Source organism: Abramis brama (assembly GCF_963993115.1).
Source record: "Abramis brama genome assembly, chromosome: 10".
Taxonomy (NCBI): domain Eukaryota; kingdom Metazoa; phylum Chordata; class Actinopteri; order Cypriniformes; family Leuciscidae; genus Abramis; species Abramis brama.
In genome coordinates, this window is record NC_139972.1 from 28,569,482 (window position 1) to 28,597,464 (window position 27,983).

The following is a 27,983-nucleotide window of genomic DNA, read 5'->3' on the forward strand; positions in this document are numbered from 1 at the left end:
AGAAAGAGTAGAACTTATGAAGGAAGTAAGAAAATTGGAGGTTGTATCATTTAATATGGAAAGCCTATTGAAAATACATGCAGAACAAGATAAAATATACAGTGTTATAATGAAATATTTTAAAGCAATAGGAGTATACTGGAGAATATAAAGTAATGGGTATAAATAATATAACATTTAAATATATATAATCTTTACTAATTTAATTTTTTTTCTTTTTTTTTTTCTCAACCTTGTTTACGTTGTTAATTTTTAAACGATTATTAGTGCTTCACACTCCAGTCAAGTTGGTGGCGGTAATGCACCGAAAGTTGGTTTGCCAACCGCCATAAAACTCCATAAGAAGAAGAAGAAGAAGAAGTCGACTTTGGATCTGTATCAAGGGAAAGCGGGAGATTTGAATTCAGTCAACTCTCGTGAAGTGGATTGTGATATTAACAGTGGTTCAAAGCAATCGTATTCGTTGAGAGCAGCCGTGAGCAGGAGCCCTGTTGTCAGTCAGTCCGTTTGGATCACTGATCTATATAGATCAGTGGTTTGGATTCTTCGGAAATAACGCCCTTTTCAGTGAGCCTGGTTCGTCACAGCGGACATCATGCCAACCGATCACCGGCTGAGGTAAGAGTCTACATGTGAACGATATTTTATATTACATTTGTGTTAAGTTTACGTTACAGTTTTCAAGCTAACGTTAGCATTTTAAATGTTCAGTTAACTGGCGAGAGCTGGAGGCAAAACACTGAAAATGTAGCATGCGTCTTACATTTTCCATCTGTTTTAAGAAAGATCAGAACAAACACCTCAAAAGACATAAAACATGCTTTCGTAGATTTGTTATACATAAAGTCTGTTATTTGTGTATAAGATCTTTGTTAATACGCGATAGTATCTGTCAGTAAATCAATCTCTTAAATGGCGGGACATTTTGAAACACTTCTGGAAGCTGAAAACTCTTAAAAAAATAGTAACCACGTTTTTGGCGGATTTTTATTACAATTTTTAATAACCACAGTTATACTACAAATAGGCCTAACGTTACCAAGGTGTTTTTTTTTTTGTTTTTTTTTTTTGTTAAACCATAGTTCGTTTTCGTAAGGGTTAACGTGGCTGTCAAGACCCTTAAGAAAACTAATTCAGTAAATACTGTACTTGTTGATGATACAGGAAAGCACATGAGACTAGAATATGAACACCACATGATAAATTGCATATTCTGGCTGCATCTGCTTGCCAACACGTAGCTATATAATGCATATATGTGCATATATTAGGCTTAAAGTAAGTTGCGGTTTTACATTGTCCTAGTTGAACATATTCTGACATGTGTAAATGTAATACTAAGTTTCAGGTCAAGTGGAAAGCAGAATGATCATGGCAAACAAGGTATGGGAAGAAGTAATTTAAAATATTGTAATGGCAGAGTCTTCTGATTCCATATGATTGCACTAAAAGTGGCAGAAAATTTCATTTGTTTTATACTATATTTTCCCATGTGAATATTCATTTGATCCTTGTGAGGCCACTGCACAAGGTTTGGTTTTGCTACAGTAAGACCACAATTGTGTTAGATTCCACCCATCTATCTATCTATCTATCTATCTATCTATCCATATATATATATATATATATATATATATATATATATATAATTTTTTTTTTTTTTTTGTATTGTAACTAGGCTTTGTCATTTAGAAACATGGGTTTTCCTATCACTTAGTGACGTATATCTCTACCTTTCATTCCAGCCAGAGGATCTGACGGTTGCTGCTCGCATCTCAGCCTACCTGATGGAAAATTCTTGCTGGATGAATGACCTTCAACTCAACCTTGCCAAGACAAAACTGCTTATGGTTTCACTTTCACCCAAATCATGCAATCATGTTTGCCTTATACAACATCAGAAAGATCCGGCCCTTCCTATCGGAGCCACACAACTCCTTATCTAAGCTCTTGTTCTATCCAGACTGGACTATTGTAATGCTCTCCTGGCAGGCCTTCCAGCATCAGTCAAACCTCTGCAACTGATCCAGATGCTGCAGCAAGACCTAAACTCAGTGCTTCAGATCTATGTGTCTCTAGAAGCTTGTGTTCTGAAAGTGAACAGCGCCTTGTGGTGCCATCATCCCAAAGAGACACAAAATCACTTTCACTGACCTTTACCTGGACTGTTCCCTGCTGGTGGGATGACCTGCCCAACTCAACACATTTTCAAGAAACTGCTAAAGATCCATCTTTTCATAAACACTTGACCCAATAATAATACTAAATCTTTGTTTTTAAAAAATAAATAAATAATAATAATTGCTATGAGTACTGTGCTACACTAACTGGGACTTGTCACTGCACTTGTTGCTTCTATTGTTCTCTTAATTTTTAAGTCACTTTGGATAAAATGTAAATGTGTAAAATAAGTTATATTAGAGTATAAAGGTATACGGCAATTGCCTTTTAATGTGGATATTTTTACATGTTCTAAATTATATACTAAGCTTGTATTTCCTTTCATTCACGTATCTTGATGTTATGTGTTTATGTTTAATGAGTAAAACTGTAAATGTGCAGGTATTCTGAACTTATACATTTAGTTAATTTAACAGAAATTGACTGTACATTTGCTATTATTAAGTACTTAATTAGAGATTGGTCAAAGTTTTAAAATTGGAAATGCAAAAATTAAATATACAATATATGTAAATATACAAACTTTTGAATGTATTTGAATTTATATACTTATTGCATTTTTATACATAACTTCACAGTTATTATACACAGAAAAACTATATTAAAAGATAATTACTGTAGATAGACAGCATTATTATAAAATAACTTTATAAAACCCTAAATTTACAGTTTAACCTAAAAGTTAAATGTTTTTTTTTTATATAATATGACATCATTTATCCGTTTTTCCGCGGTTTAATAAGCCATTATCAAAAGTGATGTACTGTAATTTAATTTTGAACTTTTAAAGTCAATTGTGTATTTTTACTGTTTTTGCCAGTAATTTTGTGAAATGGTTATTTGTCGTAATTTAACGGAATCCGTCTGGAAACTTTGCTGCCAGAGATTTACCGTTTGTATACGGGATTTTTTTATTTTTTTTTACAGTGTAGTAGCTATGGATTTTAATAATTTTAGTAATATATAGTATATATATAGGTGAACATATAGGTGAACATATAGGTGCATATGTAGGTGAACATAGTGAAAAAAGCATAGGAAAAAAGTCAGGACAACAGCCATAATGACCCTGTATGACCTGAGCTGCTTGCCCATTTACTGTTTCCACCACCTCTTTCTACCACAAGGACCATTTGGAGTTCCTAAAGGGACTTCGTTTTACGTTTATGCCAAGATTTGTGTACTTTGGGGGTCAATGAATTGTCATACCTTTAGTACGGTGCATGGGGGAAGTTGTAATTATCTGATTGGTACGTTTGAATGTCTCACATGTGGATTTTAGTCACATGGTCAGGAAAGGATAAAATAATATTGTAACTCATGCTCTGTCTCTTTGGTGCTCTGGCTCTATTCTCTGGGTCCCTTTCTTGGGGCTCTCTCTCTTTACCTCCTCTTTCCTCTTACACACTCTCTCTCTCTCTCTCTCTCTCTCTCTCTCTCTCTCTCTCTCTCTGGTAACATTTGACATGCTGGGTAAGATTATTGGTATAAGTTATCATCATCTCATACATCTATTTTGTAACTATTTTAAGTGTAACCATAACCATATTTTGTCATAAAACCTTTCCAATTAAAAACAATGTGCTAAATAGTTTTGATTTGGTATTGACTTTGAAGTGCTACCTATTGCATTACAATATTGTCACTCTCTATAGCAACGCTCTCCCACATTTTAAGCTATTGTAACTGCTTATTTCCGTCACTGGTATAAGTGGCAGTGGGTGGTAATAGACAAGAAATGTACAGTTTTCTACCATCTTGCTGACAACTTTTCTTTACTCATTCGGCAGTCTTGCAGCCTGAACCGCTGCAGGAAATCCACCCTTACAATTTCATCACTTGATGTTTGGGAGATTTGTGAAATATTACAAATGATGGATGTGTTCATGAATGAATTGTAAATCTAAGCAATGAGTCCACAAAAAGAGTTTCTGTCTGAGTTTTGAAAACATACTTAATATTAAATTATATTGAAAAATGCACTTATTAGCAGTACTATAATTTATTTTAAATGTTTTTGCTATGTAAAGGTGGTAAGATGCAATAAAGAAGATCAGTCACAATTTAGAATGCAAACAGATTTAAGAAAGAAGACCAAATTCAGTCACATTGAAATGCTGTTATTTCAGCAGTTATATTCAAATTTTGAAGATATTGTTTGGACAAATGCTGCTGGTACCAAAAATTGTTTTAATACCTTGATAATCTGGAATCTACTGGGGTTTTTTATTTATTTATTTATTTATTTATTTTTATTTTTTCCCACCTCCACCCCCCTCTTCGGAGGACAACTTTATTTTATTTTTATTTTATATAGAGGTGATATATTTTTTAAGTACATACACTATTTTACATTCAAATCATAATCAGTGCATTTAACTGTTGTCCTACCATAACCTTTCACCATGTTTTAGTAACAGACTGGTAACGGGCTTGTACTGACTGCAGGCCGCTGAGCTGGAACACAGACTGGTAACTGGATTGTGCTGACTGCAGACTGCTGGGCTGGTCCACAGACTGGTAACGGGCTTGTACTGGCTACAGACCACTGATCTGGTCCACAGACTGGTAACGGGCTTGTGCTGACTGCAGACTGACGGGCCGATCTGATCTGGGACACAGACTGAGAGCCAGCCCATGCTGACTGCAAACCACTGGGCTGGCCCAGAGACTGGCAACGGGCCTGTGCTGACCGCAGACTACTGGGCTGGAACACAGACCGGCAACGAGACTAGGCTGACCACAGGCCGCTGAGCTGGGACACAGACTGGCAACAGGACTATGCTGACTGCAGGCCGTTGATCCGGGACACAGACCGAGAGCCGGCCCGCGCTGACCGCAGGCCACTGGGCTGGTCCACTGACCGGCAACGGGCCTGTGCTGACTGCAGACTGCTGGGCTGGGACACAGACTGGTAACGAGATTAGGCTGACTGCAGGCCGCCGATCTGGAACACAGACTGAGAACTGGTTTGCGCTGACTGCAGGCCACTGGGCTGGTCTACAGACTGGTAACGGGCTTGTGCTGACTGCAGACTGTGGGGCTGGGACACAGACTGAAAGCTGGTTTGTGCTGACTGCAGGCCACTGGGCTGGTCTACAGACTGGTAACGGGCTTGTGCTGACTGCAGACTGCGGGGCTGGGACACAGACTGGTAACGGAGTTTTGCTGACTGCAGGCCGCTGGGCTAGTCCACAGATTGGTAACAGGCTTGTGCTGACTGCAGACTGCTGGGCTGGGACACAGACCGGTAACGAAATTGTGCTGACTGCAGACCACTGGGCTGGTCCGGAGACTGGTAACGGGCTTGTGCTGACTGCAGACTGCTAGGCTGGGACACAGACTGGTAACGAGATTGTGCTGACTGTAGACCACTGAGCTGGTCCAGAGACTGGTTATAGTCTGGTAGGAAGGGGAGGTCCACCTGCACCCGAAAGGTATATTTTTTTAACCTAGTTTTTTGTAATCCTTAAGGTGTCTAGTAAAGGAATTTTGATGTTCCCCATGCAAATTATTGTCCCATATGTGATTTTTTGTATCATCTTTTGTGTCTGTGCTTGATTTTCGGCTGTGAAAAATTAAAACTTTAAATCTACATAGAATCTGAACAATACATCCTACAGACACAATCCACCCCATTTTCTCTTCGTCTTTGCATGAGGAATTGATAGATATGAGGATTGTCATGATTAGATGATGTTTGGTGCATTAAAACTCAAATAAACGCAAAAAAATGTAAAAAATCGGTGACATTGGAACACTGGAACTCCTCCCCTATGGACCCTATTGATATATGTTTTCTAACTTTTGTATTTTTATAGTCTTTATGATGTCTAATAAGCAAATGTTGATGATCCATACTTGAAATATTGTCACATGTTGGTCCAAATGAACATCTCCTATAATAAGGAGTTACTATTCAAACCGTTATATTGGTATTATATTTATTGAAACAAAACAGAAAACACTCATATAGTCAAATGTTTGTATATATAGGGTATAACAAATCCCCATTAGAATAAACTGAAATAGAAAAAAGTCAGTCTAATCAAAGGTCAAAAGGCAATAATGTCTATTCATCATACACCAGGTCTTCATAATCGACCTCTTGCTCCTCGTCTTCCTCACCATCTCCATCCATCTCCTCGACTGTTTCCTCCAGCAAATCAGTGAGTAAAGTGGGGAAGATAAGTCCACAAGACCACACTGGTTCCAGGGTACCCTCTTCAGTCTTTTCCCAGCCTTGGCCAGGATCATGGGGCTTGGGACACCAGAATATCGGTGTGGCTGCTCTCTTGTAGTTGGCCAGACAGTGGTCGACACGGTTGATGTGTGGGACCAGGTTGTCTCTGCAGGGCGGGAGCCGGGACAGATCCACCTTGAATCTGGTGGTAAGCATCTCATCCTCTCCAATCATTTTTTTCAGCATGATGCTGCACACATTGTTCACAGATTTTTCGCGGGCCTGGCCATACATTACACATGTAAATACCTCGATGTCCTCCACCACATCTGGCTCCACAGAGCACTGATCACCAAGTTTTCTGAGGACATAAATAATTAGTACTTCGACATTGGGACCGGAAAGCACAGGCGGATCCTAAATGTCAGCGAACTGGCAGAATGTAAGGGGGCAGACTACTGCACAACAATACTCTGCCTATAAGTCTTCACAGGAGAAGACGTTACAAGTACCTTTAGAGGCAAAGGGAAGGTTGGGCCTCTGAAAAAGCTGCAGAGTAATCCAAAGTACTATGCAGCCTTCAAGTGAGTATTTTTAGTATTTTCTGTAGCATGTAATGGCAATTAATGCTTAACATAGGTATTGATACATTGTGACTTTGCAATACCATAATTATTTATGTCCTCAGAAAACTTGGTGATCAGTGGTCTGTGGAGCCAGATGTGGTGGAAGACATTGAGGCTTTTACATGTGTAATGTATGGCCAGGCCCACGAAAAATCTGTGAACTTGCGCAGCATCATGCTGAAAAAAATTATTGGAGAGGATGAGACTGTTGTGTATAAAAAAGGAAGCTGGACGAGAGATTTATGCATGCAACTCTGTTTACTTTTCGGGCAAACCGGAACCAAACATTTCAGACCAAAACAGCTGCAACCTAAACATGCAGCGAGGTGTTACCAAACGAACACAGATTAATTCGTCCTGAGCGGACGTAACATTTTCCCCTCTCTGGGGGGTTCAACTATAAAAAGTAGACACAAAGTCCTTTCGGGCGCGCACTGGCCGTGGAGAACACACAGCTGAAGGTGAGGCGAACAGTGGTAGGGAGGCTGGGGAAAGGGGCAGCGACAATGATGATGGGGGCACTGGGTGTGACAACGAGGGAGTATCTTCAGGCGATGCGGCTGCTTGTGGTATGGAGTCCTCCTGCTCCGCTCTGGGTGGCATTATTTTCCTGCTGTTCTGAGTTAACATTGCAGGAGGTGCTGGCACCTTCTGAAGGCAGCTGGCGTGCCAGCGGGTGCCATCATCTAGGAGGTATGTGGCTGGTCCCAGTCGGCGGACAACTTGCTGTGGAGTGGACCAAAATGATGCCATCTTGTTTTCCCTGTGCGGTCGGCGAGCTCTCGCCCAGTCTGCCACAGTGATATCTGGTATCCTGACCCTTGTCAAACCACTGTTTCATCCGCTTCTGACAGCGGGTGACTGAGGCTTTGACTGGTGTGAGTGTGTTCTGGACTGCGGTGGAGTGGAGCCTGTCCAGTGGTAGGTGTAACTCTCTACCCAGCATGAGCGAGGCTGGGGAAACCCCAGCAGGAGAAGAGAGACTCCAGAAAGTCCACAATGACCTGGGAGGTGACGGAGCCGGTAGTGGTCAGCTCAGGCCATTTGGAGTGTAAACCATACACTACGAGCTGGTCGACGACCAGTCTTTCCACTTACAAGACATGCTGGGCATTCTTTAACAAGGGCCTCAATGTCTTTGTCTATGCCTGGCCACCACACCAGGTCGCGGCATCTCTGTTTAAGTTTCACTATTCCCAGGTGGCCATCATGTGCCATGGCCAGCACACGGGCACGAAGGGCCCCTGGAATCACAATGCAAAACCCATGCGCCACACATGTCTCATTCCAACAAGAGAGCTCCTGCTTGACCAGAGAAAATGCTAACAGCTCCTCTGGTAATTCCTGTGGCCATCCCTGACGACTGTAGATGCAGAGCTGGGAGATGACTGGATCCTGTTTTGAGGCTGCCTTCAGTTCCTGTTGAGTGGCCGTGGACTCGAACAGAGTGTGTAGCGTGAGAATAATCTCACTTTCGATGTGGTTGACACTGGTAGGCAGGGCCTGGGCAGGAACTGAGAAGGTCTGCAACAACAAAACAAAAGCTTTGGGGTAAACTGTAGAGTATAGTTGTATTGGCGGAGGCAGTCATACCAACGATGCAGTCTCAGCGGCCTGTGCCCGGTGCCAGTAGAGGAAAGCAGAGCTGTCAAGGCCTGGTGGTCTGTTCTCAGCGTAAACTGGCAGCCATAAAGGTAGTGGTGCCATCTCTCGCAAGCCCACATACAAGCGAGTGCCTCCCGCTCCCCAATTGAGTATCTTTGTTCGGTTTGGTTCAGAGCTCGGGAGGCGAATGCAACAGGCCTCTCCACGCCATTCTGTACTTGTGACAGTACAGCCCCTATCGCCATGGCCGAGGCGTCACAGGTGACCAGGGTGTGACTGGATATGTTAAAATGTGCCAACACTGGAGGTGAGGTAAGTTGAGCTTTAAGAGTTTGCACTGCCTTGGTGCATTCTAACGACCAGACCCACAGCTCATCTCTCCGAAGCAGCTGGCGCAGTGGGGCTGTTATGGTTGAATACTGAGGCATGAACTTCATGTAGTAGCCCGTCATGCCCAGGAATGAAGCGAGCTGGGCAGCCGAGGTCGGTTCGGGAACGGAGAGGATGGCCTCCACATTAGATTGAAGGGGAGAGATGCCCTCAGTGGAAAGTCGGAAGCCTACATATTCAATAGCCGGCACAGCAAAAATACATTTGCTGCCATTGAGGGTTAAACTGTGCTTGGCGAGGGCTTCGAACACACTCTGCAGGCGACTGTCATGGATAGCCGTAGTAGCAACATGTACCACCACATCATCAAGGTAAATAACAACACCTGGTATACCTGCCAGTACTGAGGTCATGATGAAAGCACGAGGGGGTGGAGCTAAGGTCAAACGGCATCCTCGTGTAGCAGAAAACACCGAGGTGTGTAACGAAGGCCATCAGGTTTCTGCTTTCAGGGTTGAGGGGCACCTGGAGATAGCCCTCTCTGAGATCCAGTTTCGAAAAGACAGTGGAGCCGTGAAATTGTGCCGTGAGCTCCTCCGACGTGGGCAATGGGTATCTGTCTGGGATGACAGCTTTATTTACTGCGCGGAGGTCCACACAGACTCGCAGAGCCCCTGTTTTCTTTCTTACCACAACCAAATTTGAAATCCATGGTAAAGCATCAACCGGCTCAATGATACCGGCATCCAGCAGCCGCTGCAGCTCAACAGACACTCCATCCCTTCAGGGCCAGTGGAATACGGCGCAGTGGCTGGACGACTGGCATCACCGAGGAGTCAATGAGGGGTTGATGGGCAAAAGCAGATAGACAGCCCAGCCCTTCAAACAGTGATGACCACTTCTGATGCGGTCCGGCAGTGACAGTCATAATGGCAGCCCCCCCTGTGTCAATGAGTGAAAATCCCAATGCCATGAACAGATCCAGCCCCATTAAATTCACGCCTCGTCGGGCCATATTGAAGACAAAGGAGGGCAAGACCCTAGTGCCATAGCTAACAGTCACTGTGATGGACCTCAACAAGTCAATTTTTGAGTTACCATACCCATGTAGGACAGCAGTGGGCGTGGACAGTGGACAGGAATGAAAGAACTTATGGTATGTACTGGCATTCAGAAGGGAGACACTTGCACCTGTGTCTAGCAGCAGGGGAATACACACTGTGTTTATATTCACTGTACATGACTTGAATTGCATGGGCCCCGATGTTACATGGCGAATTATGGTGGGTGAACCACGGGGAGTGTGTGCATTCGACCTGGAGGGGACAGAGTGGCACATTTTTGCAAAGTGATTTTTCCTGCCACAGTTACGGCATGTTTGGTCATTAGCTGGACAGTGCCGGGCTCTTTTGGCATGTGTGTTTGATCCACAGTTACCGCAGGAAAACTGCCTTTGACGCTGACCCTTCTTATCTTGTGAGATGCATGACTGGGTCTGGGGCTGTGTCTGGTACATCCAAACCAGAGCTAGATGGCTGCTGCTGTTGCTGGTCATGTGACTGTGCTCTTATGCATACTGCTTGGCTTAATGATGAATCTGTCTGTGTTAATTTAGCTGCACATTCCGCTGCACTTTCAATTTGGAATGCAATGGCAACAGCCTTAGCTAGTGTTAAGTCGTCTGATTCGAGTGGCAACGTCTCCCTGATTTTAGCCTGTGTAGTGTGCTCAATCAGTTGATCGCGTATCATCTCATCTGTCAATGCGCCAAATTTACAATGGCTGGCTAAACCTTTTAGGTTGGAGACGTACTAATGGACGGACTCCCCTGGTACTTGGTGTCGTTGTCTAAACATAAACCGTCTCAATAAAACACTCTGTGGGGTAGCAAACTGGTCTTTTAAAAGTTTCACTGTCCCTGCATAGTCTGTATTTGTCCCGTTGCCACTTAATGTCTCCAGTACCCGTTGTCCCTCGACTCCTAAACAGTGCCTCAGCAATGCTGTTTTCCGAACTGCACTCACGTCAGCTAGTCCCGTAGCTTGTAGGTATGTTTCAAAAGACTGATGCCAGCGATTCCACGGTATTGTAGGCTCACCGGAAAGTGCGAGGAAAGGAGGTGGAGGAGGAAGAGAAAATTCAGCCATCCTCGTCTCCAATTGTTGTGTATAAAAAAAGGAAGCTAGACGAGAGATTTATGCATGCAACTCTCTTTACTTTTCGGACAAACCGGAACCAAACATTTCAGACCAAAAAAGCTGCAACCTAAACATGCAGCGAGGCGTTACCAAGCGAACACAGATTAATTCGTCCTGAGCGGACATAACAGAGATGCTTACCACCAGATTCAAGGTGGATTTGTCCCGGCTCCCGCCCTGGAGAGACAACCTGGTCCCACACATCAACCGTGTCGACCACCGTCTGGCCAACTACAAGAGAGCAGCCACACCGATATTCTGGTGTCCCAAGCCCCATGATCCTGGCCAAGGCTGGGAAAATACTGAAGAGGAACCAGGAACCAGTGTGGTCTTGTGGACTTATCTTCCCCACTTTACTCACTGATTTGCTGGAGGAAACAGTCGAGTAGATGGATGGAGATGGTGAAGAAGATGAGGAGCAAGAGGTCGATTATGAAGACCGGCTGTATGATGAATAGACATCATTGCCCTTGACCTTTTGACCTTTGATTAGAATAATTTTTTCTATTTCAGTTTATTCTAATGGGGATTTGTTATACCCTATATATACACACATTTGACTATATGAGTGGTTTTCTGTTTTGTTTCAATAAATATAATACCAATATAACGGTTTGAATAGTGACTCCTTATTATGGGAGATGTTCATTTGGACCAACATGTGACAATATTTCAAGTATGGATCATCAACATTTGCTTATTAGACATCATAAAGACTATAAAAATACAAAAGTTAGAAAACATATATCAATAGGGTCCATAGGGGAGGAGTTCCAGTGATCCAATGTCACCGATTTTTTTAATTTTTTTGTGTTTATTTGAGTTTTCATGCACCATACATCATCTAATCATGACAATCCTCATATCTATCAATTCCTCATGCAAAGACGAAGAGAAAATGGGGTGGATTGTGTCTGTAGGATGTATTGTTCAGATTCTATGTAGATTTAAAGTTTTCATTTTTCACAGCTGAAAATCAAGCACGGACACAAAAGATGATACAAAAAATCACATATGGGACAATAATTTGCGTGGGGAACATCAAAATTCCTTTTCTAGACACCTTAAGGATTACAAAAAACTAGGTTAAAAAAATATACCTTTCGGGTGCAGGTGAACCCCCCCTTCCTACCCTACTATTACAGGTTTGTGCTGACTGCAGGCCGCTGAGCTGGGACACAGATTGGTAACGGGATTGTGCTGACTGCAGGCCACTGATCTGGGACTCAGACTGAGAGCTGGTTTGTGCTGACTGCAGGCCACTGGGCTGGTCCACAGGCTGGTAACGGGCTTGTACTGACTGCAGACTGCTGGACTGGGACACAGACTGGTAATGAGATTAGGCTGACTGCCGCTGAGCTGGGACACAGACTGGTAACGGGATTGTGCTGACTGCAGGCCACTGGGCTGGTCCACAGACTGGTAACGGGCTTGTGCTGACTGCAGACTGCTAGGCTGGTCCACAGACTGGTAACGAGCTTGTGCTGACTGCAGGCCGCTGGGCCGGGACACAGACTGGTAACGGGATTGTGCTGACTACGGGCCAATGATCTGGTCCACAAACTGGTAATGGGCTCGTGCTGACTACAGACTGACGGGCCGGGACACAGGCTGGAAATGAGACTGTGCTAACTGCAGAATGCTGGGCTAGTCCACAGACTGGTAACGGGCTTGTGCTTACTGCAAACTACTGGGCTGAAACACAGACTGGTAACGGGCTTGTGTTGACTGTAGACCATTGAGCTGGTCCACAGACTGGTAACGGGTTTGTGCTGACTGCAGACTGCTGGGCTGGGACACAGACTGGTAACGGGATTAAGCTGACTGCAGGCCGCTGAGCTGGGACACAGACTGAGAGCTGGTTTGTGCTGACTGCAGACCATTGGGCTGGTCCACAGACTGGTAACGGGCTTGTGCTGACTGCAGACTGCTGGGCTGGAACACAGACTGGTAACAAGATTAGGCTGACTGCAAGCCACTGAACTGGAACACAGACTGGTAACAAGATTGTACTGACTGCAGGCCGCTGATCTGGCACAAAGAATGAGAACTGGTTTGCGCTGACTGCAGGCCGCTGATCTGGGACACAGACTGAGAGCTGGTTTGTGCTGACTGCAGGCCACTGGGCTGGTCTACAGACTGGTAACAGGCTTGTGCTGACTACAGACTGCGGTGCTGGAACACAGACTAGTAACAGGCTTGTGCTGACTACAGACTGCGGTGCTGGAACACAGACTGGTAACGGACTTGTGCTGACTGCAGACTGCGGTGCTGGAACACAGACTGGTAACGGGCCTGTGCTGACTGCAGACTGCGGTGCTGGAACACAGACTGGTAACGAGCTTGTGCTGACTGCAGGCCGCTGATCTGAAACACAGACTGAGAGCTGGTTTATGCTGACTGCAGACTGCGGGGCTGGGACACAGACTGGTAACGGGATTGTGCTGACTGCAGGCCACTGATCTGATCCACAGACTGATAACTGGATTGTGATGACTGCAGACCACTGGGCTGGGACACAGACTGGTAACGGGCTTGTGCTGGTTGCAGACTGCTGGGCTGGGACACAGGCTGGTAACGAGATTGTGCTGACTGCAGTCCACTGGGCTGGTCCAGAAACTAATAATAGGCTTGTGCTGACTGCAGACTGCTGGGCTGGAACAAAGACTGGTAACAGGCTTGTGCTGACTACAGACTGCGGTGCTGGAACACAGACTGATAACAGGCTTGTGCTGACTGCAGGCCACTGATCTGATCCACAGACTGATAACTGGACTGTGCTGACTGCAGACTGCTGATCTGGGACACCGACTGAGAGCTGGTTTGTGCTGACTACAGACTGCGGTGCTGGAACACAGACTGGTAACGGGCTTGTGCTGACTGCAGGCCACTGATCTGATCCACAGACTGATAACTGGATTGTGCTGACTGCAGACTGCTGACCTGGGACACCGACTGAGAGCTGGTTTGTGCTGACTACAGACTGCGGTGCTGGAACACAGACTGGTAACGGGCTTGTGCTGACTGCAGGCCACTAGGCTGCTCCACAGACTGGTAACAAGATTGTGCTGACTGCAGGCCATTAATCTGGGACATCAGACTGGTAACGGACTTGTGCTGACTGCAGACTGCTGGGCTGGGACACAGACTGGTAACGAGATTGTGCTGACTGCAGACCACTGGGCTGGTCCAGAGACTGATAACAGGCTTGTGCTGACTTGCAGACTGCTGGGCTGGAACACAGATTGGTAGCGAGATTAGGCTGACTGCAGACCACTGGGCTGGGACACAGACTGGTAACGGGCTTGTGCTGGTTGCAGACTGCTGGGCTGGGACACGGACTGGTAACAAGATTGTGCTGACTGCAGACCACTGGGCTGGTCCAGAGACTGATAACAGGCTTGTGCTGACTTGCAGACTGCTGGGCTGGAACACAGATTGGTAGCGAGATTAGGCTGACTGCAGACCACTGGGCTGGGACACAGACTGGTAACGGGCTTGTGCTGGTTGCAGACTGCTGATCTGGGACACAGACTGGTAACGAGATTGTGCTGACTGCAGACCACTGGGCTGGTCCAGAGACTGATAACAGGCTTGTGCTGACTTGCAGACTGCTGGGCTGGAACACAGATTGGTAGCGAGATTAGGCTGACTGCAGACCACTGGGCTGGGACACAGACTGGTAACGGGCTTGTGCTGGTTGCAGACTGCTGGGCTAGGACACGGACTGGTAACGAGATTGTGCTGACTGCAGACCACTGGGCTGGTCCAGAGACTGATAAGACTGCTGGGCTGGAACACAGACTGACTGCAGACTGCTGGGCTGGGACACAGACTGGTAACGAGATTGTGCTGACTGCAGACCACTGGGCTGGTCCAGAGACTGATAACAGGCTTGTGCTGACTTGCAGACTGCTGGGCTGGAACACAGATTGGTAGCGAGATTAGGCTGACTGCAGACCACTGGGCTGGGACACAGACTGGTAACGGGCTTGTGCTGGTTGCAGACTGCTGGGCTAGGACACGGACTGGTAACGAGATTGTGCTGACTGCAGACCACTGGGCTGGTCCAGAGACTGATAAGACTGCTGGGCTGGAACACAGACTGACTGCAGACTGCTGGGCTGGAACACGGACTGGTAACGAGATTGTGCTGACTGCAGACCACTGGGCTGTTCCAGAGACTGATAACAGGCTTGTGCTGACTGCAGACTGCTGGGCTGGAACACAGACTGGTGACGAGATTAGGCTGACTGCAGACCACTGGGCTGGGACCCAGACTGGTAACGGGCTTGTGCTGGTTGCAGACTGCTGGGCTGGAACACAGACTGGTAACGAGATTGTGCTGACTGCAGACCACTGGGCTGGTCCAGAGACTGGTAACAGGCTTGCGCTGTCTGCAGGCCGCTGAGCTTGGACACAGACTGGTAACGGGATTGTGCTGACTACAGGCCGCTGATCTGGGACACAGACTGGAAATAAGATTAGGCTGACTGCCGCTAAAATTGATCATATTCTTGTTTAGTATGATATCAGGATTATTCCATATAGGGGTGAGCCTACATGGGATCATTGAAGAGTCTGTTTTTTTAAGAAATTCCCACCAGGCTGTCAAACAAATGCTGATGTTAATGCTCTTAAAGCACTTATGGGACTTAATATTTGAGCTAAAGAATGGCAGGTTAGAAATTTCCAGATTGTCGCATAGTGCTTGCTCTATATCCATCCATGTTTCATCTAATACACTAGGTTTAAGCCATTTGGAAATATACTGTAACTTATTTGCTAAGAAGTAATGATGGAAGTTAGGTAAGTCTAGTCCACCCCTGTCTTTAGTTTTCTGTAGAGTTTTCAGGCTGATTCGAGAGGGTTTATTCTTCCAAAGAAATTGGGATATGTGTGTATCTAGTAATCTAAACCACGTATAGGGAGGTTTCGTAGGAATCATAGAGAACAAGTAATTGATTTTAGGCAAGATCATCATTTTTATGGAGGCAACTCTACCCATGAGTGAGATGGGTAAAGATTTCCATCGAGCAAGATCGTCTTCTATGGTTTTCAGTAGTTGAGTGTGATTTAACTTCAATAAATCTGACAATCTGGAAGAGATGTTTATACCGAGATATCTAATATTACCTGACTGTAATGCTATACTGGATGGCCCTTGAAAACTACAGTTGATCGGTAGGACTGTGCTCTTTGACCAGTTAATAGTAGTCAGACAAAGATGAGAACTTATTGATTAATGAGATTGTTTCCGAAAAAGATGTACGTGAGTTCTGAAGGAATAATAAAACGTTGTCAGCATAAAGGCTTATCTTATGTTCATTCTTTAAGGACCAAACACCTTTAATATTCTGATTTTGCCTGATTGCCATTGCTAAAGGTTCTATAAAAATGGCAAAAAGTGATGGGGAAAGAGGACATCCCTGCCTAGTGCCTCTCTGCAGATTGAAGCTAGGAGAGGTTTGATCTTTTGTCCTAACTCTTGCATTAGGGGATTTATATAAGATTTTAATCCAGTTAATAAAGATTGGTCCAAAGCCAAATTTACTTAAAGTAGCTAGTAGAAATTTCCAGTTAACTCTGTCAAAGGCTTTTTCCGCATCCAGAGATACTATAATTGTTTCTAAATTATTAATGTTGGAATAATCTATTAAATTTATAAATCTACGCATATTGGTAGAGGAATGTCTGCCTTTTATAAAACCCGTTTGATCAGGGTGAATTATAAGAGGAGTTATTTTCTCTAACCTTCCTGCTAAGGCTTTACAGATTATTTTAAGATCAACATTTATCAATGATATGGGGCGATAACTAGATGGTAATGTGGGGTCTTTGCCTGTTTTTAACAGTACAATAATGTTTGCAGAGTTCATGGTTGATGTTAAATAGTTTTCTTCTTTAATTTGTGTAACCATTTTGAAAAAGGTTGGTGCCAGTATTGTCCAAAATTCATTATAAAATTCTATTGGGAAGCCATCTGGTCCGGGAGCTTTATTGCAGGACATATGTTTAAGGGCTTCATGTAGCTCTTCCACTGTAAGGGGAGAATCTAAGGCCATGACTTGTTCTTCATTTAATTTTGGAAGGTTTATGTTGTTCAAGAATTTCTGGATGTCGCTGTCTGATGGATCTAGTTGGGATGAATATAAGTTTCTATAGAAGTTTCTAAAAGTGTCGTTTATTGCATTGAGCTCGTGTGTAATATTATCTACTGAATCTTTAACTGAATTAATTGTTGATTTTTCTTTATTAATTTTTAATTGGTTAGCTAAAAATTTTCCAGATTTGTTGCTATGTTCAAACTGCTCCAAGCGTAATCGTTGTACCATAAACTGTGTTTTCTTATTGATTATTTCGTTTAATTCAAGTTTAGCTTTCCTTATTTGCTTAAGCGTCTGTTCTTCCGGTGATGTGTTGTAGATGTCCTCTAGAGATTTAATTCTTAATTCTAATTCTGACATATTTGCATTTTCCTTCTTTTTTTTATGTGATGCAAAAGAAATTATTTTTCCTCGCATCACTGCCTTCCCTGCTTCCCATAGGATACCTGCTGAGACTCCTGGTGTATCATTGTTTTCTAAATAGTTGGACCATTCTCTTTTAAAATAGCTGATAAAATCAGGATCTTTAAGCAATGCCATATTGAGTCTCCAGTTCCTAGAAGGTGGAGTAATTGATTTATTCCTCAGGTCGAATGAAACTGGGGCGTGATCACTCACGGTGATGGGATGAATCTGAATATCAGATAACTCACTCACTAAAGAGCTGCTAATTAGGAAGTAATCTAATCTAGAGTACGAATGATGAACTGAAGAAAAAAAAGTATATTCTTTAAGATTGGGGTGGTAAGAACGCCAAACGTCACACAGTCCCAGGTCCTCCATGTATTGTTTAACAGTATTAACAGATTGCCAATTTCGATAGTTACCTGCATTACTAAGCCTGTCAGCTGTAGGGTCCATTACCATGTTGAAGTCCCCTCCAATAATCAATGTATTGTCTGTATGCTCAGACAGTGAGGTGAAGAAGGAATGAAAAAAGGAAGGGTCATCAACATTTGGGCCATATAAGTTGGCTAAACACAGTTTCATGTTCTGAACTGATAAATTAACTATTATAAATCTCCCTTCAGGATCTGTAACTATGCTGATTACTGTGAATTTGACCTTTCTGTTAATCAAAATAGCAACACCTCTCTGTTTAGAATTATAACTGGAAGAAAAAATGTGCGGAAACTGTACTGTAGAAAGGATATCAACTGACGTATTTGACATATGAATCTCCTGTAAAAACACAATATCAGCATGCAAATCTTTTAATCGATTGTGAATTTTTAGTCTCTTCTCTCTGGTCCCGGCTCCGTGTACATTCCACGTGATAAATCTAAATGTGTTCATGCTCATAGTGGAGGTGTATGTTGAATGCTATCTACAAATGTGTGTGTGTGTGTGTGTGTGTGTGTGTATGTATGAGAGCGAGTACATGGTGTGTGTAAGTGTGTGTGTATCTTTACATTTATGTGATTCTATGTATGTAATATGTCTGTGTATATGGATCTTATACAGATACCAGTATGTTTCTATGTGTATGTTGTGTGTAAATAAAATGACCGCCTGGGGAATGAGAGCAGGGGATAGTGTGCAGAAATAAAGAAAAAATAGTGCAAGAAAAGAAAATAGAAAAAAAAAAAAAAAAAAGTAAATGCAGAAACCATTAAAAAAAAACAAAAAAAACAACAACAAAAAGAAACAAGAAAAGAAAGAAAAGAAAAACAAACAAACCTAGCTATTGGCATAGACTAGAGTCTGGCAGTGTTATAGAAAATAAATATAACCATCAATTAGCAGATCTTGTGTATTAAAACCAGTGGGTCAGATTAACCTATCTCTCTCATGTAAACTAAATGGAAAAGAGAATACATATCTGATTTCAGTAGAGCCAGGGGGTGGTATTCTGGTCTCGATGTAGGTGCCCATTTACATACAGTTTGTCCACCGAGATGACAGCGCGGGCTCCTTCTTCCAGGAATTTCCTCCTGATGGGGAACAAGATCTTACGACGCTCCAGGATTTCTTTTGGGAACTGATCATTCATACTGTAGTCCGTTCCCCGGAGCTGTCTACCGCAGCGCTTCACATCTTCTTTTTCTTTAAAAAGCACAAATTTAGCAACTATGGGACGCGGTCTTTGCCCTGCTGATTTTTTTGCGCCTAGACGATGTATGCGATCAAATTGAATAGCCTTAACCTTAACTTCTGGAAGTTTCAGTTGTGTTTGCAGAAAGTTTTTGACAATTACCTCAGCATCTTCGTCGGGTTGCTCTGGCAGACCGGCGAAAACCAGATTATTCCTCATGCTCCTACCCTGCACGTCTAAAACTGTTTCTTTCATTTTCTTATTTTCTACCGAGAGTCGTGTTACCTCTTCGTTTAAGTATTTCACGGACTCCCGGAAGGTGCTATTCTCCGCGGCCAGATCTTCTACCTGCTTTTGGCTGTATTCCAGAGACTCACGTAGTGCCTTGATTTCCCGATGAAGAGCCTCCAGCAGGCCCAACCGCGCATCAAAGCTGGATAATTTCCCTTCTATGGAGAGCAACCCAGCTAACACAGTACGTTGTGATGACGTCGTCAGTTAGTCGTCATTTGGTCAGCGCGACATTACTTTATGACAACGTTGTGAGGACGTCGTGGTAAAGTTCCATTTTTTAGAATCTTGGCTAACGTTCCAGAAACGTTGTGGGCACGTCCTCAAAAGACGTTGCTAGTTTATCCCATGGAGAACGTTGTGAGGACGTCGTGGTAAAGTTCCATTTTTTAGAATCTTGAGTAACGTTCCAGAAACGTTGTGGGCACGTCCTCAAATGACGTTGCTAGTTTATCCCATGGAGAACGTTGTGAGGACGTCGTGGTAAAGTTCCATTTTTTAGAATCTTGGGTAACGTTCCAGAAACGTTGTGGGCACGTCCTCAGAAGACGTCGCTAGTTTATCCCATGGAGAACGTTGTGAGGACGTCGTGGTAAAGTTCCATTTTTTCCCATCTGGTCCGCAGATAACTTTCCAGAAAATTGCATTACAAGTACTATCGTAGTAGTTATACAACGTTATATATATATATATATATATATATATATATATATATATATATTAAAATATTATATGTATTTTTTATTATTATTATTAAGGAGGTTGAGTGTTAGTAAAAACAACAATACAAAATCTTAAATAAAAGTGACACTTGACGTGGAGTGGCGGCATTTTGCACATATGAGCGGGTCGAGCTTCAAAATGAGTTTTAAATTCATGAGATTTTTATTAATGTAGCCTAATGTGTTAGATGTTTATTTATGTAAATTCTGCTTGGCTGATATGGGCGTGCGCGTTGAACATGCGAGTCGCTTTCAAACACTGGAGCGGTTGCCATGGAAACGGCGCAGGACCACTGCAACTGACAAAAAGCAGAAATCCATCTCTCGCTGTTGTTTTCACTACTTTCAGGTGAGTTTAGTCTAAAATCACACAAATAATACACACTACTGTTCCTGACATTTTTCTTACGTGTTATTGACACACGTCTATTGAAAATTTTACGTTACTTCATAGAAATAGTTTAGTGCCTTCGAAAAACTCCGTTAGCATCTCAACCGTTTTCAGAAGAGGTAGCCTAACGTTAACTGTTAGCGCTAACGTTACGTTAACTGTCAGGCTAACCTAAGCTCTTGTTTATAAAAGTTTGGGCTTTTAATCACATCTTTATGTGTAGGTGAGATTTTTTTGTTAGTTTTGTAAAGGATTTGCTGGCAGTTGAATGGGTGATTGGAAGTTGGCTAATTAATTTAACATTTGCTGTTAATCGATGACGTCACTTACTTGACTGGATAGTATTAGAAATGTTAGAATGTAATATAAATGTTTTTTGAGCATCAAATCATCATAGAATGATTTCTGAAGGATTATGTGACATTGAAGACTGATCTTCACTATATATTCACACAATTATGCTGAAAATGTAGCTTTGATCACAAGAAATAAATTACATTTTAACATATATTCTTATTCACATAGAAAACAGTTATTTAAATTGTAATAAAAGTTCACAATATTACAGTTTTTACTGTATTTTCGATCAAATAAATGCAGCCTTGGTGAGCATAAATGACTTTCAAAAGCATTAAAAGCTGTAGATTAGCAACATTAATAAAGTTCTCCTCTGTTTTAGCTGCCTAGAAGGACGATGAGGTGACAGTGCAGCCCGGGATAAGGAAGAGGAGGAGGAGGAGGAGGAACACGTAAGTTAGACAATTCTCTTATACCTTTCTAACAAAAAGCTATAAACCTGACTACAATAGCATGGTACAATTTATTTTTCAGCTTCCAGTGAATATATAGACCGAGACCCTCCTCCTATCCCTGCCCTCCGCTGGTGGGGTAAGAAAGACACTCTTCCTCTTCTCCCACAGCTCTCCATCATCTCCCTCTGCCTCCTCAACACTGTCTGAAGGAGCGTTTACCACAGCTGGCCGAGCTGGGACACAGTCAGGAATGAGAGGTCTCAGATTCTCTCAGAAAGTCATCATGCTAATTTTCTTGAACAAAAAACTCTTGATGTATATTTGGGTGGGTGAAATAATACTGGAGAGAATTATTTTAATTTTTTACATATCTTTACTCTTTACTAACAATATTTTTTTATTTGTAAGCTTCAGAGAAGCTCAAGGACTATAGATCTTTGGTGATATTCGCATTGTTCAGGTTTAGCTACTGGTAGTGAAGCAATGAAGCACATTACCACCAGACATTTGTAGCAGGAGCCTCACAGGACACTCAGGAAACAATTTAACCTATTTCTGCAAATAAAATTAATAATAAAGAAACTGCTGAATCTTTTATTTTTTTTTAAGGTCTTTATTGTTTTTCCACCAAATTATAAAGAGTAGTATCAATAAGAGTATTGATTATTATTTAACTACACCCCTGATGATACAACACTTTTTTCAATAAAAAGAATACGTTTTAATAGTTGGTTACATTATTCATTGATTATGTTTTTTGATTAATTAATTGATGTTACATTTCTGCACTCATAACTTGTTAACACTTTACATGGTTAAAAATCGTTAATGTTCAAAATGTATTGGCTTAGTAATTGTACAAAGTAGCAGTGAATAAAGTGTGGTTTTTGGGCCATTTTCTATTTAAAATTTAATAGGGGTTTGTATTGGTTTCCATTACATATATGTATTGATCCCTAAATGTATAAACTGGAAACGATAGTACACAATTCCCTATTAGAATTTATAAGGTTTTACAGCAGAGAATTAAATGTTTGAGTTTATCAGTTCTACGTGGATTTCGAGGTTATGGATCAAGCACATCTTAATTCCCAGGACTAAAGGTGAGAAGTATATTAAAAATAAATGTGGAGAACGTTGTATTTTGGTCGTTAGGAAGTACCAGCCACGTTCCAGCGACGTACCACTATAACGTCGCCACGACGAATACAGGAATCACCAAGTTACGTCGCTGTGACTAATGTGGTCCTTTGAGGAAACGTCCTCGTAACATGCCAGTTTGGTCATCGAGACGTACTCGTCACGTTCTAGCGACGTACAGTTATAACGTCGCCACGACGATTATGGGAATCACAAAGTTACGTTGCTGGAACGTTATGTGGTACGTCGCTACGACGAATATGGCCCGGTCCGGTTACGTCTTCACAACGTAACTGTGTTAGCTGGGAATATATCCGCTGTGTCGCTCCCGGTTGGTGATGTCGGAGAGGATTCCCCGGGGGAGTCTTTCCGACTCCTCTTGGATTTTCCCATAACGACCCACTGGTAGCTCTCGTCAATAAAGCTCGTCAAGCTGGCTAAATCTTCCTCCCTATGATCCAGGATTGCCAAGTTTAATGTGTTTTTTTAGATTAATTACTTACTTGACTTGATATATTGTTATTTTTATCCTTTCATTAATTAAGCGTTTGTTTGTTTGCTTGCTTCAGAAGCACGCCATGTTGTATTCTGCCAAGTCTCGCCGTGTCTCGCGTTACAGCAAACCTCTCATCTCTGACTATTAATTGATAGTCAATAATAGTCTTTTTTAATTTATTTAATTATTATTTATTTCTTGTCCACTTTTATTCATTTGAAGAATAAAATGCCCCTTTTGTAAATACTTAAAATGTAACAGAATATTATATATTTTGTGTAATTTTTAAATTATAAGGCAAATATATTCATTGCATTGTTATACCGACTAAAGACTATTTTTTAAAGACTTTTTTAAATATTATTTTATATTATACATTAATTATATGACATGATATACTTATTGATGATCTGATTGGTTTTATCAGGCACTCTATCTGTTTGTATTGACTGTCTCTTAAACAGTTTTGCATTTACTATTGAGAGGTGTTTAAAAAAAAAAAAAAAAAAAACGTCATATAAATGCATATTCAGTTCTTACCCATTTTTGAGCTGTTAATGCACTGGGACAAGCCGAGTCTTGATCTTATATCTTCTCAGTCTTTCTGACAGATTGTTAGCTTTATACCAGACAGCACATTAGGCTACCGATAGTGGCCGTCGGCAGATTGATGAAATTATTACAGCAGAACCTTTCCTGCCACAGCATGTTCCTGAAGCTCAAACTTCAGGCCCCATCCACACTACTGCGTTTTCGTTTAAAGGGCACCTATTATGACTCTTTTCACAAGATGTAAAATAAGTCTCTGATGTCCCCAGAGTATGTATGTGAAGTTTTAGCTCAAAATACCCAACAGATCATTTTTTACAGCATGTTTAAATGGTCATTTTTTGGGGGCTCAGAAAAACGCGCTGTTTTAGTGTGTGCCCTGTAAATGCAAATTAACTGCTGCTGCACGGCACAGGGGGCGGAGCCTCACGAGCTCGCCAGTCAGGACAATCTCATCTGATAATATCAGAACAGAAACTCTCAGTTGCGTGTTCATTTCGACTCGGAGTCGGACAATAATGCCAACAGAGCCAGAGAATATATGCATGGAGATAGAACAGGTATAGTGTAGTTTAATTATGGATATAATTTACTTGTCATCTGCTTTTATCCACTATACAAGCCTGCTGTAGCAAACCCCGTCCGAATGATGACCAAAATATACTGACGAGTTCAGTGAAGTTTATTGTACATCACACAAAAGATGAAGCGTTAGTTTTACTCCAGAGAATCACTGTAAGAGCTGAATAAACACAGTATAAGAAGTGCATATTAAAGTCTTATCCATAAACTCTCTCTCTCTCTCCCCCTTTCATTATCAACAACATACACAGCGAAGTACACAAAACACTCGTTACAACTAATAGTAAACAAATATAAACACACCTTTTCAGTGGGTGCTAAATAAACTGGTAAACCTTATATCCGTAAAATGACTCGATGAGCTGTCACGTGCGCGCTCTCACTTTCATTTCTGCCGTGGTCAGTAACGTTAGGACTTAGTGGTGTCAACAATAATCGATTAGGCGATGCATCGCAATGCGGGGCATGCACGATTCAGCATCGATGCGCAAAGTGCCATAATCGATTATGTCACTGTTTTAGGGGTGTAACGGTACGCGTATTCGTATTAAACCGTTCGGTACAAGGCACGAATTTTCAAACCGAACGGTTATTTCAAATGTAAGCGCGTCGCGAGCGCGCTCATAATGTAGACGCTGGCGCGACCACAACAACATCAAATGGCAAACGCAATGTAAGCAGAATGAAACTGAGCTACTCGTGACGGACTGTTTATCAGTTTGGACCAAAGCAGCGCGAGCCGATCTTATACTACACAGCGCTAAGAGATCCAGTAAATAAAGCATTTGAACTCGCCACTAAAGTAATAACATCGCTGCGAGATCTAGTGAGAAACATTCACATTTCTCCGTTATTAACGGATCAAACAGCGCTGACGTGGAAACCAGGAAGAAACATTGTGACATGAATGAACTATCCGGTGTCCACAGATCTGCAATATTCACCATGGATTTACTGTAGTAACACTAACTGCAACATTGGAAGTTTGGCAGGAATAGTAGGCTATAATGCTTTCAAGTAACATGTCGGATTTATTTCGACATTATGAATAACATTGCTGCCCTCAAATGTTAATCTGAACTAAAATAAACATTTGTTTATAAGCACAAAATATTACATTTAATTTTTTCCAAGGAGCTGTTTTGTTTTATATGCTCCTAAGAAGAGTCAATTATAGCTCCATCATTGCTCAAATAAAAAAAATGTCATACTTTATCATGTTAGTTTTAATAAAAAATAAAAAAAAAATAAAATAAAAATCAAGGAAATTTCTCTGGCATTTCTTTATTTTTGCTGTATCGAAAACGTACCGAACCGTGACACAAGTGTATCGTATTGAACCGAACCGTGAATTTTGTGAACCGTTACACCCCTACACTGTTTATTTTCTGGCCTTGAGTTGGACAATAAAGTTGAAATTTAATTTCAAATGGTTCTCAAGCAGAGAGAAGAGAAACATTTCTCATTCAAAGCACTGAAAGCAATGATTTATGATTTATGTTTTCTTTTTCAGGTTTGAAAATGCCATATCCAATACCCTGTACCATTCAATTTTATTTTATTTAATGACATTTATGTCAAAGATACAGGAGAGTGATAATACACACATAGCAGCCAATAAAATCTGTTGTTCAATATCTGACTGCTTGTATTGCCTCATGACTGATGAAAAATTTGCCTTGTGTGCAGTAGAATTTTGATGCATCGAAATGCATCGTAGAATCGAATTGTATCGAATCGTTACCTGGTGAATCGTAATCGAATCGAATTGTGAGGGCAGTGCCAATGCACACCCCTATTAGGACTGTCGCTCTGAAGACCATAAGCTGGATCACGAACAGTACTGATCCATCCTCGAGTAACAACGAGAGTAAATGAAGACTGCTATGTTCATTCTTACATTCAACAACAACACACCTCAATCGCTTAGGAGACATTCTTGTCTACAGCTGCTCAAGTGGCGAAACAATGGCGGACTGTGTCCAGCTCACTCAGGGCGGGTCTATGCTCAAACTCCAGTGTCAATCAACCGTCATGGGCGGGGCTTTGTGCAATTCTACGTCACATTGCATAGAATCTTAGAACAGCTCATTCTGAGACAGTGCTTATGATTTATTGAGATTGTAAAAAAAAACACTGGGTGGATTTTTATCATTCTAGGGTGGTTTTGCTCACACACTGCCAACACACATTTATGTTCAAACACCATGTAAAAGTGAATTTTGCATAATAGGTGACCTTTAAAAACGGAGACCTTTTGCTACGTTTGCACCTCCTGTCCAGACTAAAACGGCAAAAACGGAGACCCAAAATGGAGAAGTTTAGAAACGCTGCCGACCCGTTTTTCGTTTTGAATCTCCGGAGGGCGTTTTAGTGAAGACGGGTCAAAACGGAGGACTTTAGAAACGATGACATAGTAGAGGCTCACGCTCGGCTCTATGATTGGGTGTCATCAGTCATGGCGTATATCTTTGCTAGCAGCTGTTGTGCAAGTAAATTCTGCATTTTACAATGCTATATAACTGCCTACATGCGCCGGAGGCAAGCTATTATTCGAGCGATCTGTGACAATTCCCGTGTGCAGCGGCGGTATCGACCGTACATGGAGCGTCGGTTTTGGGTTAATCCGGGAAGAACCAGCGCATGGTGGGATAATTGTATCAATGAAGTTGTGTATACACCGGCACGCACATGCCCAGTGTTGGTGAATGGTCACGTGATCAGCGTTTTCAGTCATTTTAATGTGGACGGAGATCAATTCTAATACACAGCTAAAACGCTGGTGTGGACGGAGATCGTATTCGTTTTACAGTTTTTCTCAATTGTTTACACACAAATACTGGTACTTGAGACATAATGACCACAACATGTAACTCATTCACCAACCCCCTGAACCAATTCTGCTAAACTACAAGCACAATTCCTGCTTTACAATCAAATTACAGTTCTAAAACACACCTTTTTCAAAACACTACACACAATTCTCTGCTTTTGGCACAATTTTCATGCAGAAAATCTCTTGTTTTCACAAGGAACACACTGCCATTCAAATATGCACACTGACTCATCACATGGGCAAACACCCGTCACACAGTTTTACAATTAACAATCAGAGCTTTAGCATAAAAGGGCAACAGGTGAGCTCTTCAATGGAGCAATGGATGCCAACATTGGATTTACTGTAACTGTATACAGTCAATTCTTCTGTTGTTCTGTATGTAGACCACTGTATGTACAACTTTGTGTTGGTTGGGATGTACACTGTGTACATTGTTTTTGTGGGAAAAATAAAATATATTTGTTACCGTGTTTTTGTGTGTTCTGAGTATAAAAACAATATTCTCAAATATTTTACAACACACTTATGTATACAGTCTGTAGTAAGTGTAACACTGAACAAAAAAAAGGCCTAAGTCATTATGATGAATGGAGAAGAAGTGTTTTGCATTCATCATAGTGTTTTACATTGAGCACATCAGTGTTCAACTGGTTCTTATAAATGTCTATTCATATGATGGTTTGTGTGTGTCATTTGAAAACAAAATACCATTTTGAGAAGAAATAACATTGTTTTGAATGTAAAGTTTCATTTTGCAGGAGAATTGAGGGGTTTTGCCCATTGTGTGTGTCTTTTTTGATTTGTGTGTAGAGTTCTGAGAATATGAGGCATGCTTTCAGAAAATGTGTGTAAACAATCGAGAAAAACTGTAATTCTCCGTTTCTAAACTAAAACGCAGTAGTGTGGATGGGGCCTCAGCGCATGGTGCTAGACTTCAATTCAAATACATGAACTGA

General features: G+C 42.0%; 1 protein-coding gene and 1 long non-coding RNA gene across 5 annotated transcripts in view; both read left to right on the forward strand.

Annotated features, from left to right (window-relative positions):
• LOC311091109 (uncharacterized protein) overlaps positions 1 to 27,983 on the forward strand; it is a 156,075-nt gene that overhangs the window by 88,778 nt on the left and 39,314 nt on the right. For 3 of the 4 annotated variants that reach the window (XM_084126867.1, XM_084126869.1, XM_084126870.1), the window contains 3 exons: positions 268 to 618; positions 1,343 to 1,383; positions 1,746 to 2,667. The exons of the other annotated variant lie outside the window; for it this stretch is intronic. The gene's annotated coding sequence lies outside the window, so the exon portion shown is untranslated. Of the gene's footprint in view, positions 1 to 267; positions 619 to 1,342; positions 1,384 to 1,745; positions 2,668 to 27,983 lie in introns of those variants that run through there. 4 annotated transcript variants of the gene reach the window in all.
• On the forward strand, positions 20,562 to 21,673 carry LOC311091532. The gene is made up of 3 exons (XR_014608112.1): positions 20,562 to 20,627; positions 21,349 to 21,418; positions 21,501 to 21,673. It is a non-coding gene; the product is annotated as an uncharacterized lncRNA (long non-coding RNA).